We start from the raw sequence: 20,079 nt of genomic DNA on the forward strand, positions 1-20,079 counted from the left end.
TTGAATATGTCTGTAATATGTCTCATAGCAAAGGGTCTGAATAATTATGTAAATAAGGTATTTTTGTTTTTTATTTGTAATACATTTCCGATAATTTCTAAAAATCTGCTTTCACTTTGTCATTATGGGGTATTGTGTGTAGATTGATGAGGAACATTTTCTATTAAATCCATTTTAGAATAAAGCGTAAACATTTTTGGAAAAAGTAAAGAGTCTGAATACTTTCCGAATACGGTATAAACTAAAGTTTAAAAAAGTTAATTAAATACATTTAAAATAATCTTTGTCTGAAAATAAAATCTGATCCTCAACTGCGTTTCCCTCCAGTCAGCAGACGGCGATGTGCGTCTTTCAGGCGATGCTGCCAGCGTGACGTATAATCTAGTGGACGGTTCTTCATAAACAGCTCGTCAACCACCTCGGTAGCTTGCTAGCCAACATAGCCGAAAGATTCAAGCTGTTTATACGCTTTCGGTCTATATTACCTACTGTGTTTTAGACACACTTCTGTCGTATCAACTTGTTAACCTATTTAATTTAATATTACGTTATTTTTTTATTAGTCAGCTATAGTAGCTGGCTGGTTAAGTTAGCATTAGCCTAGTCGCTAATGATAGCTAGCTAGCTAACATCCCCGAACATGAGCTCCCTAAACTACTCCCCTCCTGTTAAAGAAGAGGAGGTCTGCTGGACGGAGAAAGAAGCTCTGGGGCTGAACATTGTCGTGAAAGAGGAGAAGGAAGAGGAGGATGTTACAGTAAAACAAGAAGTAGAGGGTGAGGCTGTTACAGTGAAAGAAGAGGAAGACGTTTCAGAGTGAAAGAGGAGGATGACGTTTTTGGAGTGAAGAAGGAAGGGGAGATTACTGTCACATTGGACGATGAAGAGATAGGAGATCTGATTAACACCAGTAAGTACCTCCTTAAATGTGTTTAACTTTGGATATTCGTTCCGTTTCCAAAAAGTGACTTAACATATATATTTGAGAAGGGTCTATCTGCTGACCGCAGACTGGGGGGCCACGGCATGTAGTGATTTTAATGTAGTGATGTTTTACTACACACCGTTCCCCCCAATAGAGCCATGTGAGAGTTGGGTTGGCTACACCAAAGATTATGGATATACTGACAAGATGTCTCTCTGCCCTAACAAGGGGAGTCGTTGTCCACAAAGCGGCACTGTGGGTTGTCTCGCCCCCACATATCCTGTCTTTGGATTGGTGGATACATCTTATTATTGTAATCTATTGTTTATATTCTATGAGTGTTGTTGTCAACCGCCTGTATTCAATGGAGAGAGATGCTAAGCTACTAGCATGAATATGCATAGCGATCTGGAGACAACTCCTATAGTGTTTTATTAGAACACACCGTTCTATACAGTCCACCTGGTAGAGGTTCATATCTGACAGAGATGAACACACCGTTCTATACAGTCCACCTGGTAGAGGTTCATATCTGACAGAGATGAACACACCGTTCTATACAGTCCACCTGGTAGAGGTTCATATCTGACAGAGATGAAAATCTCTGTTAGAAACTTAGAAAGAGGGAGAGTCTAAAGCTGCAACAACTAGGATTGTGTCTTTGGCTTCTGAACAACAAAATAATGTTGATATGAAAACCAATAGAACAGGAGAGAAATGACATAGTGGTGGGTCTAATAGAACAGGAGGGAAATGACATAGTGGTGGGTCTAATAGAACAGGAGAGAAATGACATAGTGGTGGGTCTAATAGAACAGGAGAGAAATGACATAGTGGTGGGTCTAATAGAACAGGAGAGAAATGACATAGTGGTGGGTCTAATAGAACAGGAGAGAAATGACATAGTGGTGGGTCTAATAGAACAGGAGAGAAATGACATAGTGGTGGGTCTAATAGAACAGTTGAGAAATGACATAGTGGTGGGTCTAATAGAACAGGAGAGAAATGACATAGTGGTGGGTCTAATAGAACAGGAGAGAAATGACATAGTGGTGGGGCTAATAGAACAGGAGAGAAATGACATAGTGGTGGGTCTAATAGAACAGGAGAGAAATGACATAGTGGTGGGTCTAATAGAACAGGAGAGAAATGACATAGTGGTGGGTCTAATAGAACAGGAGAGAAATGACATAGTGGTGGGTCTAATAGAACAGGAGAGAAATGACATAGTGGTGGGTCCTATTGAACAGGAGAGAAATGACATAGTGGTGGGTCCTATAGAACAGGAGAGAAATGACATAGTGGTGGGTCCAATAGAACAGGAGAGAAATGACATAGTGGTGAGTCCAATAGAACAGGAGAGAAATTACATAGTGGTGGGTCTAATAGAACAGGAGGGAAATGACATAGTGGTGGGTCTAATAGAACAGGAGGGAAATGACATAGTGGTGGGTCTAATAGAACAGGAGAGAAATGACATAGTGGTGGGTCTAATAGAACAGGAGAGAAATGACATAGTGGTGGGTCTAATAGAACAGGAGAGAAATGACATAGTGGTGGGTCCAACAGGTAAATAAATTGAAATAAATTGTCCCAAATGATATAATTCCTCCTGTCTATACAGAAATAAATAAAATACTTCACCAGAAAGCATGATGTTGCCACAGAGGAATCAGGGATCATTAGCTTCTTAATAATTTTTCTTTAGCTGTGTTTGGTTTCAAATCACAAGCTTGTAGGCTTATTCCTATTTGGGATGGAATCAGGGTTTATTTATTTATTTCACCTTTATTTAACCAGGTGGCCAGTTGAGAACAAGTTCTCATTTACAACTGCGACCTGGCCAAGATAAAGCAAAGCAGTGCGACAAAAACAACACAGAGTTACACGTGTGATAAACAAACGTACAGTCAATAACACAATAGCTAATTCTATCATCGCCGTCATGTGCAAATGAAGTAAGGAGGGAAGGCAATAAATGGGTAATTACAGAGGTAATTACAGTTTAGCAGTTAACACTGGAGTGAAGAAAAAAAATAGCTGTGTTTCAGTTAACAAATGTCACCAGTAGTAAATGTACTGTTACTTCCTGTCATTTGGTTACATTCATTTCTGTTAATGTATTAATTACAGTCATTTACCGTTGTCATTCTCGGAGTGAAAACGTTGTCTGTTCAAAAGCTGCTGCACTTGTGAGAAACCAGTTTTGGTTTATTTCAGAACCATCATTTACAAGATTTGTCCATTTTTTTTCCATTGTCTTTTTGTTTGGGGTGCTCCATGTGAGCAATGAGCATGTCTGGTTTCTCTGTCCTGATAATGTTGAGGGAGCGCGTGTCTGGTTTCTCTGTCCTGATCATGTTTAGGGAGGCGTGTCTGGTTTCTCTGTCCTGATCATGTTTAGGGAGGCGTGTCTGGTTTCTCTGTCATGATCATGTTGAGGGAGGCGTGTTTGGTTTCTCTGTCCTGATCATGTTGAGGGAGCGCGTGTCTGGTTTCTCTGTCCTGATCATGTTGAGGGAGCGCGTGTCTGGTTTCTCTGTCCTGATCATGTTGAGGGAGCGCGTGTCTGGTTTCTCTGTCCTGATCATGTTGAGGGGGCGCGTGTCTGGTTTCTCTGTTCTGATAATGTTGAGGCAGCGCCCACCTGAGCATAGAACTACTTAGCCTGCTGGGCAAAGGACCAACACAGTCCATCAGAACCCAGCTGAAAGGTTTGTCAAAAGCAGTAATAGGCTGCAAAGGACCAACACAGTCCACCAGAACCCTGCTGAAAGGTTTGTCTAAAGCAGTAATAGGCTGCAAAGGACCAACACAGTCCACCAGAACCCAGCTGAAAGGTTTGTCTAAAGCAGTAATAGGCTGCAAAGGACCAACACAGTCCATCAGAACCCTGCTGAAAGGTTTGTCTAAAGCAGTAATAGGCTGCAAAGGACCAACACAGTCCACCAGAACCCTGCTGAAAGGTTTGTCTAAAGCAGTAATAGGCTGCAAAGGACCAACACAGTCCACCAGAACCCCGCTGCAAGGTTTGTCTAAAGCAGTAATAGGCTGCAAAGGTGCAACCGGTACAGCTTAGTTCGGTTTACCTGTCCGCTGACAAACGCCACAGGATTTACAGTGAGACACAACATCCTGTTTCAGACATCTTGTTGACCCTAAGATGGCCTGCCATACTACCATCGTGAGCCACAACATCCTGTGTCAGACATCTTGTTGACCCTAAGATGGCCTGCCATACTACCATCGTGAGCCACAACATCCTGTGTCAGACGTCTTGTTGACCCCAAGATGGCCTGCCATACTACCATCGTGAGCCACAACATCCTGTGTCAGACATCTTGTTGACCCTAAGATGGCCTGCCATACTACCATCGTGAGCCAACCTCAGTATCTCTTGTCGAAGCGCACCTGGAGCAACAATTTGAGATAAACTGGGCCAATCATCTTGTCCAGAAGTGGCGCGAGAACACCATGTCCTCGTTAGAACACCATCTCTGTCAAAATTACCAACACAAACTTCATCAAACTCCTCTTCTGGATGTATCTCAGCAAAAAGAGGGGCGAGGATCACATCTTTATTCTGTTTATCAATCAGCTGCTTCTTGACTCTGTTCATCCAAGTGTCAACTGTAGGGATCCTCTCTTCATTCAGAGGTTCTACAAACTCTCACCTTTGGGGTTTTCAAAGGAGAGGTCAACTCAGGAGGTTTACCGAAATCAGGACACCGTTTCCTCATTAGAAAAGTATCTAAATGTCTCAGACAGATGGACCATGGTGGGATCGCTGACATCCTCAACACTAGACTTGCTCCCGGTGACTTTCTTAGACAGAGCACGTGTAACGGTTGGAACCAGTCGTCTCGTACTAACACACTGGAACCAGTCGCCTCGTACTAACACACTGGAACCAGTCGCCTCGTACTAACACACTGGAACCATATAGTACTGTAGAAACACCCTCCAACATGAAGGGCTTCCCCAGTATAGTACTGTAGAAACACCCTCCAACATGAAGGGCTTCCCCAGTATAGTACTGTAGAAACACCCTCCAACATGAAGGGCTTCCCCAGTATAGTACTGTAGAAACACCCTCCAACATGAAGGGCTTCCCCAGTATAGTACTGTAGAAACACCCTCCGACATGAAGGGCTTCCCCGGTATAGTACTGTAGAAACACCCTCCGACATGAAGGGCTTCCCCGGTATAGTACTGTAGAAACACCCTCCGACATGAAGGGCTTCCCCAGTATAGTACTGTAGAAACACCCTCCAACATGAAGGGCTTCCCCAGTATAGTACTGTAGAAACACCCTCCAACATGAAGGGCTTCCCCAGTATAGTACTGTAGAAACCCCCTCCGACATGAAGGGCTTCCCCAGTATAGTACTGTAGAAACACCCTCCGACATGAAGGGCTTCCCCAGTATAGTACTGTAGAAACACCCTCCGACATGAAGGGCTTCCCCAGTATAGTACTGTAGAAACACCCTCCAACATGAAGGGCTTCCCCGGTATAGTACTGTAGAAACACACTCCAACATGAAGGGCTTCCCCAGTATAGTACTGTAGAAACACCCTCCAACATGAAGGGCTTCCCCGGTATAGTACTGTAGAAACACACTCCGACATGAAGGGCTTTTAACCTCTATGGGACCGGCGGGACGAATTCGTCCCACCTACGTAACAGCCACTGCCAGCCTGTGGCGCGATTTTCAAAATCTTCAAAATCCTATTACTTCAATTTCTCAAACATATGACTATTTTACAGCCATTTAAAGATAAGACTCTCGTTAATCTAACCACACTGTCCGATTTCAAAAAGGCTTTACAACGAAAGCAAAACATTAGATTATGTCAGCAGAGTACCAAGCCAGAAATAATCAGACACCCATTTTTCAAGCCAGCATATAATGTCACCAAAACCCAGAAGACAGCTAAATGCAGCACTCACCTTTGATGATCTTCATCAGATGACAACCCTAGGACATTATGTTATACAATACATGCATGTTTTGTTCAATCAAGTTCATATTTATATCAAAAACCAGCTTTTTACATTAGCATGTGACGTTCAGAACTAGCATACCCCCCGCAAACTTACGGGGAATTCGCTAACATTTTACTAAATTACTCACGATAAACGTTCACAAAAAGCATAACAATTATTTTAAGAATTATAGATACAGACCTCCTCTATGCACTCGATATGTCCGATTTTAAAATAGCTTTTTGGTGAAAGCACATTTTGCAATATTCTAAGTACATAGCCCAGGCATCACGGGCTCGCTATTTAGACACCCGGCAAGTTTAGCACTCACCATAATCATATTTACTATTATAAAAATGTCATTACCTTTTGTTGTCTTCGTCAGAATGCACACCCAGGACGTCTACTTCAATAACAAATTTTGGTTTGGTCCAAAATAATCCATCGTTATATCCGAATAGCGGCGTTTTGTTCGTGCGTTCCAGACACTATCCGAAATAGTAAAGAAGTGTCGCGCGCTTGGCGCAATTCCTGACCATAAAATTCAAAGTATTCCATTGCCGTACGTCGAAGCATGTCAACCGCTGTTTAAAATCAATTTTTACGTCATTTTTCTCGTAGAAAAGCGATAATATTCCGACAGGGAATCTCCTTTTCGGCAAACAGAGGAAAAAATCCCAAAGGCGGGGGCGGTCGGGGTCACGCGCATAAGCTAGTGTCTCTTGATGGGCCACTTGAGAAAGGCGATAATGTGTTTCAGCCTGGGGCTGGAATGACGACATTCTGTTTTTTCCCGGGCTCTGAGAGCCTATGGACGACGTGGGAAGTGTCACGTTAGAGCAGAGATCCTTAGTAAATGATAGAGATGGCAAAGAAGTTCCAGAAATGGTCAGACAGGCCACTTCCTGTAAAGGAATCTCTCAGGTTTTGACCTGCCATTTGAGTTCTGTTATACTCACAGACACCATTCAAACAGTTTTAGAAAATTTAGGGTGTTTTCTATCCATATGTAATAAGTATATGCATATTCTAGTTACTGAGTAGGAGTGGTAACCAGATTAAATCGGGTATGTTTTTTATCCAGCCGTGTCAATGCTGCCCCCTAGCCCTAACAGGTTTTAAGGTTAAATTAAAGGATAATTTGTCTTTCTGATTTTGAATTGTAAGACAAAATTATTAGTCCATACAGCTGTAACCCATTAGATAACATTCACAACATGGAACAACAGTAACCATAGTAACACATTGGATAACATTCACAACATGGAACAACAGTAACCATAGTAACATTGTTTCCACCAAAAAATCGAAAGGAAATTTGTTCTGAAGTGTCTGTCCTGTATCTAAGAGATATTAAAAAAAATGTTTTTAACCCCTTATTTATCTCACTAAAGACTTTCCACATTTTGTTACGTTACAGCCTTATTCTACAATGGATTAAATAAATACAAATCCTCATCAATCTACGCACAATACCCCATAATGACATCACAATACCCCATAATGACAAAGCGAAAATAGGTTTTTAGAAAAAAATTCACATTTATTATAAAGATAAAACAAATACCTTATTTACGTAAGTATTCAGACCGTTTGCTTTGAGACTTGAAATTGAGCTCAGGTGCATACTGTTTCCATTGATCATCGTTGAGATGTTTCTACAACTTGATTGGAGTCCACCTGTGGTAAATTCAATTGATTGGAGATGATTTGGAAAGGCACACACCTGTCTGGCTACCACAGCATTCTGAAGCGATACGCCATCCCATCTGGTTTGCGCTTAGTGGGACTATCATTTGTTTTTCAACAGGACAATGACCCAACGCACCTCCAGGCTGTGTAAGGGCTATTTGACCAAAAAGGAGAGTGATGGAATGCTGCATCAGATGACCTGGCTTCGACAATCACCCGACCTCAACCCAATTGAGATGGTTTGGGATGAATTGGACCGCAGAGTGAAGGAGAAGCAGCCAACAAGTGCTCAGCATATGTGGGAACTCCTTCAAGACTGTTGGAAAAGCATTCCAGGTGAAGCTGGTTGAGAGAATGCCAAGAGTGTGTGAAGCTGTCATCAAGGCAAAGGGTGGCTATTTTGAAGAATCCAAAATATTTTTTGATTTGTTTACCACATGATTCCATATGTGTTTTCATAGTTTTCATGTCTTCACTATTATTCTACAATGTAGAAAATAGTAAAAAAATAAAGACAAACCCTGGAATGAGTAGGTGTGTCCAAACTTTTGACTGGTACTGTATATCTCATGAATGTTTTTACATTCACTTACAAAGTCCCTTTCTTACCACTTCTTCCATAGTCCAACATGTAAGGATAGCTTTTTTTAAATCAAAAGGGATGCTGTCAAAAATGTATTGAATTCAAATGGATTTACCCAGCCTACAAAGCACTACAGCCACTCTGTGATGACCAGTTCTGCTCTTTTATTGAGGGATCTAGTCTAAATTAAACCTCATAGGAAGACAGTTTTATCATGTGGAGGTTTCATTCAGGTCTCTGTTTAACTAGATACTGTTTGTCTTTGGCAGGAGAGAGACCAGACTCTCGCTATGACAGCAGGAAGAGTCCTTTTCTCAGCCATTCCAATGTTCCCATTGTGGAAAGCGTTTTACTCAGAGGGGGCACCTACAAGAGCATGAGAGAATACACACAGGAGAAAAGCCTTACCACTGCTCCCAGTGTAAAAATAGGTTTTCACGAGTAGGGGACCTAAAAGCTCATGAAAATACACACACAGGATTAAAGCCTTACCACTGCTTCCAATGTGAAAAGAGATTTTCCCGATCAGGGGACCTAAAAGCTCATGAGAGGACACACACAGGAGAAAAGCCTTTTCAATGCTCCCAGTGTTAAAAGAGTTTTACTGTGTTAGCTAATCTGAAAAGGCATGAGAGAATACACACAGGAGAAAAGCCTTACCACTGCTCCCAGTGTAAAAATAGATTTTCCCGAGTAGGGGACCTAAAAGCTCATGAGAGGACACACACAGGAGAAAAGCCTTTCCAATGTTCCCAGTGTGGAAAGAGTTTTTTATCGTGTTAAGTAACCTAAAAAGGCATGAGAGAATACACACAGGAGAAAAGCCATTCCAATGTTCCCATTGTGGAAACAGTTTTACTCAGAGAGGGCACCTAAAAGAGCATGAGAGAATACACACAGGAGAAAAGCCTTAACACTGCTCCCAGTGTAAAAATAGATTTTCCTGAGTAGGGGACCTAAAAGCTCATGAGAGGACACACACAGGAGAAAAGCCTTTCCAATGTTCCCAGTGTGGAAAGAGTTTTATCGTGTTAAGTAACCTAAAAAGGCATGAGAGAATACACACAGGAGAAAAGCCTTTCCAATGTTCCCAGTGTAGAAAGAGTTTTACTGTGTTAGCTACCCTGAAAAGGCATGAGAGAAAACACACTGAAGAAAAGCCGAGCACTGACGGCGTGGATGGCGATTAAGGCAGCCCCCTGCACCTCTCTGATTGGGTTAAATGCGCAAGACACATTTCAGTTGAATGCATTCAGTTGTACAACTGACAAGGTATCCTCCTTTCCCATTCCCTATTATAGAGCTCTGCTCAGCCTGTAAACATGAAAGCAAGGTTATATTTAATGTTCTACATTATTATTATTATTATTAGGGCAGCCACCAAGTTATGAAAATTATGGTATGTTCTGAGACCTGACTTCAGGTTTTTGAGGAATCTAGCCTCGCAGGAAGAAAGTTTTATTTTATGGAGGTTTAATTCAGTTCTCTTTTTCGTATTTAACTAAATACTCTTTCTTTGGTAGGAGAGGGATCAAACTTATCACTGTTCCCACTGTGGAATGAGTTTTATTCAGTTGGGAAGCCTGAATGAGCATGAGTCGACACACAGGAGAAAAGTCTTTCCAATGTTTCCAGTGTGGAAAGAGTTTTACCTGGTTAAGGAGCCTGAAGGAGCATAAGAGGACACACACGATAAAAGTCCAACCACTGCTCTCTCTGTGTGGAAGGACATTTTCCCATTCAGAGAACCTGAAATCACGAGGGAATAGAAAGGCTTTATTCTGACTTATATTTTTGACAGAGAATTTGTGTTTTTGTTTTGTGCCACATGAAATCATATTGTTTATGATTATACCTGTCTATATAAGGTCCCACAGTTGTCAATGCATGTTAGAGCAAATTCCAAGCCATAAGGTCGAAGAAATTGTCCATACAGCTCAGAGACAGGATTGTGTCGAGGCACAGATCTATGGAAGGGTACCTTAAAATGGCTGCAAATTTGAAGGTCCCCAAAAACACAGTGGCCGCCATCATTCTTAAATGGAAGAAGTTTGGAACCACCAAGACTCTTCCTAGAGCTGGCCGCATGGCCAAACTGAGCAATTGGGGGAGAAGGACCTTGGTCAGGGAGGTGACCAAGAACCCGATGTTCACTCTGACAGAGTTCCAGAGTTCCTCTGTGGAGATGGGAGAACCTTCCAGAAGGACAACCATCTCTGCAGCACTACACCAATCAGGCCTTTATGGTAGAGTGGCCAGACGGAGGCCACTCCTCAGTAAAAGGCACATGACAGCCTGCTTGGAGTTTGCCAAAAGGCACCTAAAGACTCTCAGACCATGAGAAACATGATTCTCTGGTCTGATGAAACCCAGATTGAACTCTTTGGCCTGAATGCAAAGCGGCTCGCCTGGTGGTGGCAGCATCATGCTCTGGGGATGTTTTTCAGCGGCAGGGACTGGGAGACTAGTCAGGATCGAGGGAAAGATGAACAGAGTGCAGAGAGATCTTTGATGAAAACCTGCTACAGAGAGCTCAGGACCTCAGACTGGGGTGAAGGTTCACCTACCAAAAGGACAATGACCTTAAGCCCACAGCCTAGACAACGCAAGAGTTGCTTCGGGACAAGTCTCTGAATAACCTTGAGTGGCCCAGCCAGAGCCCGGACTTGAACCCGATCGGAGACCTGAAAATAGCTGTGCAGCGACGCTCCCCATCCAACCTGACAAAGCTTGAGAGGATCTGCAGAGAAGAATGGGAGAAACTCCCAAAATACAGGTGTGCCAAGCTTGTAGCATCATACTCCAGAAGACTGGAGGCTGTAATCGATGCCAAAGGTGTTTCAACAAAGTACGTAGTAAAGGGTCTGAATACTTCAGTTTATTTTAATACATTTGCAAAAAAAAATCTAAAACCGTGTTTTTGGTTTGTCATTATGGGGTATTGTGATGTCATTATGGGGTATTGTGATGTCATTATGGGGTATGCGTTGAGTATTTTTTAATCCATTTTAGAATAAGGCTGTAACGTAACAATGTGGAAAAAGTGAAGGGGTTTGAATACTTTCCGAATGCACTGTGTTGTTACATCATGTAGGATCAGTATAGACCTAGTCTGTTCATTATATACAGCTACATGATATAGAAAATTTGTGGGCAGAACTGAAAAAGTGTGTGCGAGCAAGGAGGCATACAAACCTGACTCAGTTACACCAGCTATGTCAGGAGGAATGGGCCAAAATTCACCCAACTTATTTTGGGAAGCTTGTGGAAAGCTGCACGAAACGTTTGACCCAAGTTAAACAATTTAAAGGCAATGCTACCAAATACTAATTGTGTATGTAAACTTCTGACTCAACTGGAAATGTGATGAAAGAAATTAAAGCTGAAATAAATCATTCTCTCTACTATTATTCTGACATTTCACATTCTTAAAATAAAGTGGTGATCCTAACTGACCTAAGACAGGGAATTTTAACGAGGATTAAATGTCAAGAATTGTGAAAAACTGAGTTTAAATGTATTTGGCTGAAGTGTATGTAAATGTACGACTTCAACTGTATATAAATGACTATTGTAGCTGGAAATGGCAGATTTTTTTATGGAATATCTACATACCAGAGGCCCATTATCAGCAACCGTCACTCCTGTGTTCCAATGGCACGTTGTGTTAGCTAATCCAAGTTTATCATTTTAAAAGGCTAATTAATCATTAGAAAACCCTTTTGCAATTATGTTTAAAACTGTTGTGCTGATTAAAGAAGCAATAAAATTGGCCTTTTTTTCTTAATTATTAAAAAACAAGTTCTGTATTATTGTGGGTCCTACAGTAGGTCTATGTTATTGTTAGGTGAAGTTATGGGTCCTACGGTAGGTCTATGTTATTGTTAGGTGAAGTTATGGGTCCTACAGTAGGTCTATGTTGTTGTTAGGTGAAGTTATGGGTCCTACAGTAGGTCTATGTTATTGTTAGGTGAAGTTATGGGTCCTACAGTAGGTCATGTTATTGTTAGGTGAAATTATGTGTCCTACAGTAGGTCTATGTTGTTGTTAGGTGAAGTTATGGGTCCTACAGTAGGTCTATGTTGTTGTTAGGTGCAGTTATTGGTCCTACAGTAGGTCATGTTATTGTTAGGTGAAGTTATGGTCCTACAGCAGGTCTATGTTATTGTTAGGTGAAGTTATGGGTCCTATAGGTCTATGTTATTGTTAGGTGAAGTTATGGGTCCTATAGGTCTATGTTATTGTTTGGTGAAGTTATGCGCCAATTTGGCAAACACTTAGTATACCAACCCTAAGTTTCAGGCTGATGGGAAAGCTAGCCAAAGAGCATTTTACTGGTTGAAGTGTTTTTTTAAGTATAAAGCAGTTGATTTGCAACAATAACACAATAACACACAGGACATTCAAACGACCCTTACAATTATTATCCACACCTTGTGTGAAATGCACTCATAAGCAACATATAAATGGAGGCTATTTTTGCTGTCAGCCTATGAGAACTCCCCTGAGTTTTCCCCCACGGTGGTGAATTAGTGAATAGACACAGAACTTAATGTGAGTTTCCTTGAGTAGCACTCCTGATCTTGCGCTGATAATGCGCTGTAATATTCAGAATACCTTGTGAAAAACTAAAATCTTTGCTCACCATTTTTGCTCCATGCAGATATACTACATCCATAACTATCGGTTTCCTCATTACCAGATATACTACATCCATAACTAGTGGTTTCCTCATTACCAGATATACTACATCGAAAACTAGTGGTTTCCTCATTAGCAGGGAGGAGTTTCTGCAACCAAATTGTGTGTGCATCGCACTTATAGTCCAAACACAGAAAGGGGCCTATATTGGAGACCAAAAGTCGACTGGCACAGTGCTTAGGATTTCAATAACTGTATTAACTTATGTCTAGCCTACAATCATCGATGTTACTACTAATGTGAAAACAAGACAAAATAGAACTTTCTCACTTGACTGTCTTAAGACAATTGTCAAATAATTTTAACATTCATTACAGACGTCAATTGTTTTACAACATCATGGCTACGCTGTTGGCATCACCTTTTACAGTGGATTACTGCTGTTGTGGGCCTTTAACCATCTGTCTGACTCTGTTCACACAGGAGAGAGGCGGGACAGTCGTGGATCCTCTGGGGAGCATCAACAACATCATGATGCTGACGAGGCAGAGAAGAGTCTCTTCAGATCAGAACACCTCAAGAAACACCTGCAGAGACCCACAGGGAAAAAATCTCACTGCTGCTCTGACTGTGGGAAGAGATTCACCTCCTCAGCAGGCATTACAATTCATCAGAGAATCCACACAGGAGAGAAACCTTTTGGCTGTGATCAATGTGGGAAGAGATATCTTACATGTAGCAGTCTGACTAAACACCAGAGAACACACACAGGAGAGAAACTTTTAAGCTGCTCTGACTGTGGAAAGAGTTTTGTTTCTTCAGGATGTTTAGAATCACACCAGAGAACACACACAGGAGAGAAACCTTATAGCTGTGATCAATGTGGGAAGAGATATGTTACCTCTAGCAGTCTGACTAAACACCAGAGAACACACACAGGAGAGAAACCATATAACTGTAAACAATGTGGGAAGACTTTTAGTCAGTCATTCAGCCTGATATCACACCAGAGAACACACACAGGAGAGAAACCTTATAGCTGTGATCGATGTGGGAAGAGTTTTGTTACTTCTAGCAGTCTGACTATACACCAGAGAACACACACAGGAGAGAAACCTTATAGCTGTGATCAATGTGACAAGAGATACTCTAGTAAAAGATCTCTGATCAAACATCAGAAAAAACATACATGAAGGAGTTGTTTCATATCAATGAAAATAAATCTCACAATGTAGAATGTTTAAACATTGTAGTAGGAGTATTTTAATGATGTCACAATGTAGAACCCTAAACATTTGTCCCCTGTTCTATTGATTTCAGCATGATATGGATATTAGCCTCAGGGGGAAAATCCAGGCTCTGAAATTAAAGAGTACTATTTATGAGATTTAACAAAAAGTGACTAACAAAACAAGAGCTGTGTTACACTTACAGCATTGGTGACCCACTGGAATCAAAATTTAGCTAGCTGTTTTCTACAAATGGTCCTCTAACCAGTGATGTACACATTATTCCCAGATTCCATGTGGTTTTTGAGCTGTTCATTTTAACAGTATCACAATTGATTTTGGCCTAACGTTTTTCTGTTTTGGAGATTAGTTTTGTTTTGTTTGGGCTCGTTCCAATGGGACGAGAGTTCTAGAAGCTAGTGGGGGGAAAAAAATATAGGATATATTTGTTGTCTTAAGTTAGGGATAGGGTCTATTTATCTCAATTTTTCTCCGCCTGACTGACGTGCCCAAAGTTACTCAGGCCCAGCCAGGATATACATATAATTGGTAGCATTGGATAGGTAACACTTTGAAGTTTGTAGAAATGTTAAAATAATGTATGAGACTATAACACAATTGATATGGCAGGAGAAAATCCAACCAGAATTTTTCGGAGCTCCTAGGCTCTTATAATAGAAAGCTATGGGTTCTATGTATCTATGTAATTCCAGCTTCCAGATTGCAATTCCTATGGCTTCCACTAGATGTCAACAGTTTTTGTTCATTGTTTCAGGCTTGTTTCTTCAAAAGCTAGCAAGATTTGAAGTTTTTGTACAAAGAGTCCCGGTACAATATCAGTCTGTTGGCGTGCGATGAAGAGGACACGCGCTTGCTAATTTTACTTTTCTATTGAACATACTTCCTTACTTCCTAGATAAACAATAATTTAAGCTTTTAAATGATACTTGTATGTTCATAAATGTTTAATATTACGATTATTTATTTGAATTGCGCGCCCTCCAATTTCACCGGATGTTGTTGACTGGTGTCCCGCTAGCGGGAGGCCTAGCCTTATTAAGGGGGAAGGTGTTACAGGCTTTGGTTTTTCCATTTATGTTTTCTTGCTGGGGAACGTAACAACATACAGTGTAGTAAAACAAGCTGATATTTTGGGTTGGATGTTGCATCCAATTGTTAATATTTTAATCAATGTCATTTTCCTTAGAATGTTCATTAGTCTTTCAGTTGTTAATCTTCTGTTTTTTATCCTCTTATGTTTGTTGAAGTAAATAATTGTATATTTTCATTGTTTATTTGTTTTTTCCTATGAAGCCATTGTGTTGCATCCATGTCTGAAATGTGCTGTATAAATAAAGCTTGATTTGATTTGAACATATTGTGAAACAAATGAACCCAATGACCGACCAATCAAGACTCTTGTCAAACCATTGAACAAATATGTGCAAAAGCAACACATATCTTTGTCCATCTTAGTATGAAAAACAGTATAAATTCAAGATATCTTCCACTGTGGTATGTAAGTTTAGTATCACTTTTCAACCAACCCAGTTCATTTGTTGAAGATTAAACATTTTGAAATCAACAATACGTCAAAGGATTCAACTACTGAAAACTGAAACAAACAATTGGATCAAACAGATCAATCCCACTGGACATTAGGTTTCATTCAGACCCTGCCAGCATGGCCACAGATGTAACTTATAACCACAGAACCAACACAGACCTTTCATGCATGACTAAAAACACCTAAGTATTAGATTTACTGCCATGGTCTAGTATGTCACCGCCTCAGACACAATTCACAATGCTGGCTGAGGTACGAGTAAAACATGACATATTATTTCCTAACCATTCACAATGCTGGCTGAGGTACGAGTAAAACATGACATATTATTTCATAACCATTCACAATGCTGGCTGAGGTACGAGTAAAACATGACATATTATTTCCTAACCATTCACAATGCTGGCTGAGGTACGAGTAAAACATGACATATTATTTCCTAACCATTCACAATGCTGGCTGAGGTACGAGTAAAACATGACATATTATTTCCTAACCATTCACAATGCTGACTGAGGTACTAGTAAAACATGACATATTATTTCCTAACCATTCACAATGCTGGCTGAGGTACGAGTAAAACATGACATATTATTTCCTAACCATTCACAATGCTGGCTGAGGTACGAGTAAAACATGACATATTATTTCATAACCATTCACAATGCTGGCTGAGGTACTCGTAAAACATGACATATTATTTCCTAACCATTCACAATGCTGACTGAGGTACTCGTAAAACATGACATATTATTTCCTAACCATTCACAATGCTGGCTGAGGTACGAGTAAAACATGACATATTATTTCCTAACCATTCACAATGCTGGCTGAGGTACGAGTAAAACATGACATGTTATTTCATAACCATTCACAATGCTGGCTGAGGTACGAGTAAAACATGACATGTTATTTCATAACCATTCACAATGCTGGCTGAGGTACGAGTAAAACATGACATGTTATTTCATAACCATTCACAATGCTGGCTGAGGTACGAGTAAAACATGACATGTTATTTCATAACCATTCACAATGCTGGCTGAGGTACGAGTAAAACATGACATTATTTCCTAACCATTCACAATGCTGGCTGAGGTACGAGTAAAACATGACATATCCTTCATCAACTAGTCTCTCACTGTTTAACCAGAATAACACGAGATGTGTCCTTCAGACTGTTAGTCCAAAAAATGTTTATTTTATTTTCAGACAAAAAGTTAAAGGGTAGGAATCAGAGACGTCGCTAGGCCTAAAATATTCTAAATATTTTGATATAAATCAAAATCAGTCAATATATTTTTTCTGTGATTTCTTTTTTTCGTCAACCGTTCCATCGCATCTTAAACTTCTTGCCGGGCCGCACGAGGACCGGGGGAGGCTGCTGCTGCACTAGTGACTGACAGACTTTCTTCAGCAAAGATGGCGGACAGAAATACTAGGAGAGAGGGGTACCCCTACACAGAACTGAACTGGATCAAAGATGGCAGACAGAAATACTAGGAGAGAGGGGTACCCCTACACAGAACTGAACTGGATCAAAGATGGCGGACAGAAATACTAGGAGAGAGGGGTACCCCTACACAGAACTGATCTGGATCAAAGATGGCGGACAGAAATACTAGGAGAGAGGGGTACCCCAACACAGAACTGAACTGGATCAAAGATGGCGGACAGAAATACTAGCAGAGAGGGGTACCCCTACACAGAACTGATCTGGATCAAAGATGGCGGACAGAAATACTAGGAGAGAGGGGTACCCCTACACAGAACTGAACTGGATCAAAGATGGCGGACAGAAATACTAGGAGAGAGGGGTACCCCAACACAGAACTGAACTGGATCAAAGATGGCGGACAGAAATACTAGCAGAGAGGGGTACCCCTACACAGAACTGATCTGGATCAAAGATGGCGGACAGAAATACTAGGAGAGAGGGGTACCCCTACACAGAACTGATCTGGATCAAAGATGGCGGACAGAAATACTAGCAGAGAGGGGTACCCCTACACAGAACTGAATCAAAGATGGAGGACTGAAATACTAGGAGAGAGGGGTACCCCTACACAGAACTGAACTGGATCAAAGATGGCAGACAGAAATACTAGGAGAGAGGGGTACCCCTACACAGAACTGAACTGGATCAAAGATGGCGGACAGAAATACTAGGATGGAAGCAAATGTAAGGGATTATAATGTCATAACGAATCATGCCAAAAACATGTACAGTTGACAGGAATGTTAGTTAATGTAGAGACAAACGATTATGCTTTTTTTTATCATTTAGTTCATTCACGAAAATCGCGATTTAGCAAGCTAGCTGACTAGCTAACATTAACGAGCTAGCTGACTAGCTAACATTAACCAGCTAGCTGACTAGCTAACATTAACCAACTAGCTAACATTAGCCAGCTGGCTGACTAGCTAACATTAGCCAGCTGGCTGACTAGCTAACATTAGCCAGCTGGCTGACTAGCTTTATGGGTGTTGTGACATGAGTATGTAATTGTAATTCTGGTTGTTTTAGGGACTCCTGAAACAACCAGCAAACCAGGCTGTCATTTTGTGAAACAGTGGATGTATAGAATCTAGCTAGCTGAAGAATTTACTGCAAATTGAATGTACAATTTTGTAAGCTTGCCTTGCTGATATTTGCCATGCAGATAGATGAAATAACGTAGCTAGCTATGTTCTTGCTTATTGTGCAGTGGATGATTAAAATCCCTGTATGCCTATGGATGTGTAGCTAGCTATCTAGCCGATCTGTGTATGGACAGAAAGGTTATCTTAAAAGCAGGTGAGGTGGCGATGATGGGACTGGGGGTTGGCATCCTCTCACATCAAAACATATCTGCAGACAAGAGACAGATGGAGAGAGAGAACATGTTTAAGCCTTGTGTTATTATTTTTTATTCTGACATTGTTAGTCATCAATCAGGAGGTGAAATGCAAAACTGACCTTGGATCATTAACTCTGGGACTACTACATCTCTATCTGTATTTCAATGTAAAGCATCTCTTTAATAATACTTCCTGTATAATATAAACTGACCTGGGATCATTAACTCTGGGACTACTGCATCTCTGTCTGTATTTCAATGTAAAGCATCTCTTTAATAATACTTCCTGTATAATATCAACTGACCTGGGATCATTAACTCTGGGACTACTGCATCTCTTTATGTATTTCAATGTAAAGCATCTCTTTAACAATACTTCCTGTTGACCTGACCAAGTGACCTCTCACCTCTGATCATGCTGTGCCCTCTATGTAGCCAGTTCAGATGCAGGAGGGGTTCACCGACACAGCTGATATAACCTAGAGGATTTAGGGAGAAGGGGAGAGAGGGATGAAGTGAAGGAGAGAGACTGTTATTGAGAAAATAAGGTAGTTAAAGCGACAGTGTTCAACAGGAATCTGTGTGTGGCCTCACCTGGTGTCCACACCATACTAAGTGGCTGCAGAGTACTTTATGCTGAAAAACATGAACAGACCCACGAGGACAAACAATACAGTGTAGTTATAGAAATAATGAAGTGTCTTACTATTCTCCACGGTTGGCCATCTTGCCTATTCTTTGAAGGTGGAAGGAGCCACAGTTATACACCTGAGCCTGTTTACTGCACAACACAATCCATCAATCAGATTAATACATGAGTGTGTAGGTGTGGGTTATAGGGTGTCTAATTGTTCTACATTTTTTCAATATGGGTGATTTAAAATAGCCTGTTTTGTTTTTGCACAGACATCACACCCTTACCTAAACAGCACCCTCACCTGAGAAGTAGAAATCAAAGGGAGAGAAACTGTGAATTGAATAACTGCAGTTGACATAGCTCAGTAAATGGAAGAATACTCTTATTGAAATGTGAATGGCTCTTAAAAGAGCCTTTGGTTGTACATAGTGTAGTCCATGGTGTTGCCAGGGAACAGCACCCTCTTTGAAGAAGTAGGAGGTGAAGATCTCCTGCACACGCATTGCCTCTCTTGCTGCGTTGTTGGACCCCATCCTTGAAACATCCTGCAGAGCAGCAGACTTCTCCTCTGGCACACGGCGGCGAGCTGCAGATCCCCTCCTGGTCCTCGTGTCCTCATGAAGTTACGCAGGACACAGGTAGCCTTCACACACCTGAATTCTTCCAGACAGTCCCAGATGACCCTTGTCACCCAACCTTGCAGTGCCCTACACGTTAACTGTAGGCAATCGTTTTGAAGGAATCTACAGTTACAAGGTCTCTGTAGGAATATGGAAGACAATGTAATTATTAGACTGTTACATCACCAGGTCATTGTGGATTACTAAAGTATAATATCCCTGATTACAAATCATGATAACATTGGATTGATAGATGCATGGGCACACATATGTAGATGTGTAGCATGTGACAATAACAGGATCATATCAAGGATAGCATCACAAATGAATACATAAATACCACTTGAAGCTTGATAA

The 20,079-nt window shown here is 41.0% G+C and overlaps 1 long non-coding RNA gene across 1 annotated transcript; it reads left to right on the plus strand.

The window, feature by feature from the left end:
* Nucleotides 1–351: 351 nt before the first annotated feature.
* On the plus strand, nt 352–15,432 carry LOC145864069 (uncharacterized). Its single transcript, XR_014382642.1, has 2 exons — nt 352–910; nt 13,313–15,432. It is a non-coding gene; the product is annotated as an uncharacterized LOC145864069 (long non-coding RNA).
* Nucleotides 15,433–20,079: the final 4,647 nt, after the last annotated feature.

The sequence above is a fragment of the Salmo salar genome, chromosome 02 (assembly GCF_965601325.2).
Source record: "Salmo salar chromosome 02, fSalSal1, whole genome shotgun sequence".
Taxonomy (NCBI): Eukaryota; Metazoa; Chordata; class Actinopteri; order Salmoniformes; family Salmonidae; genus Salmo; species Salmo salar.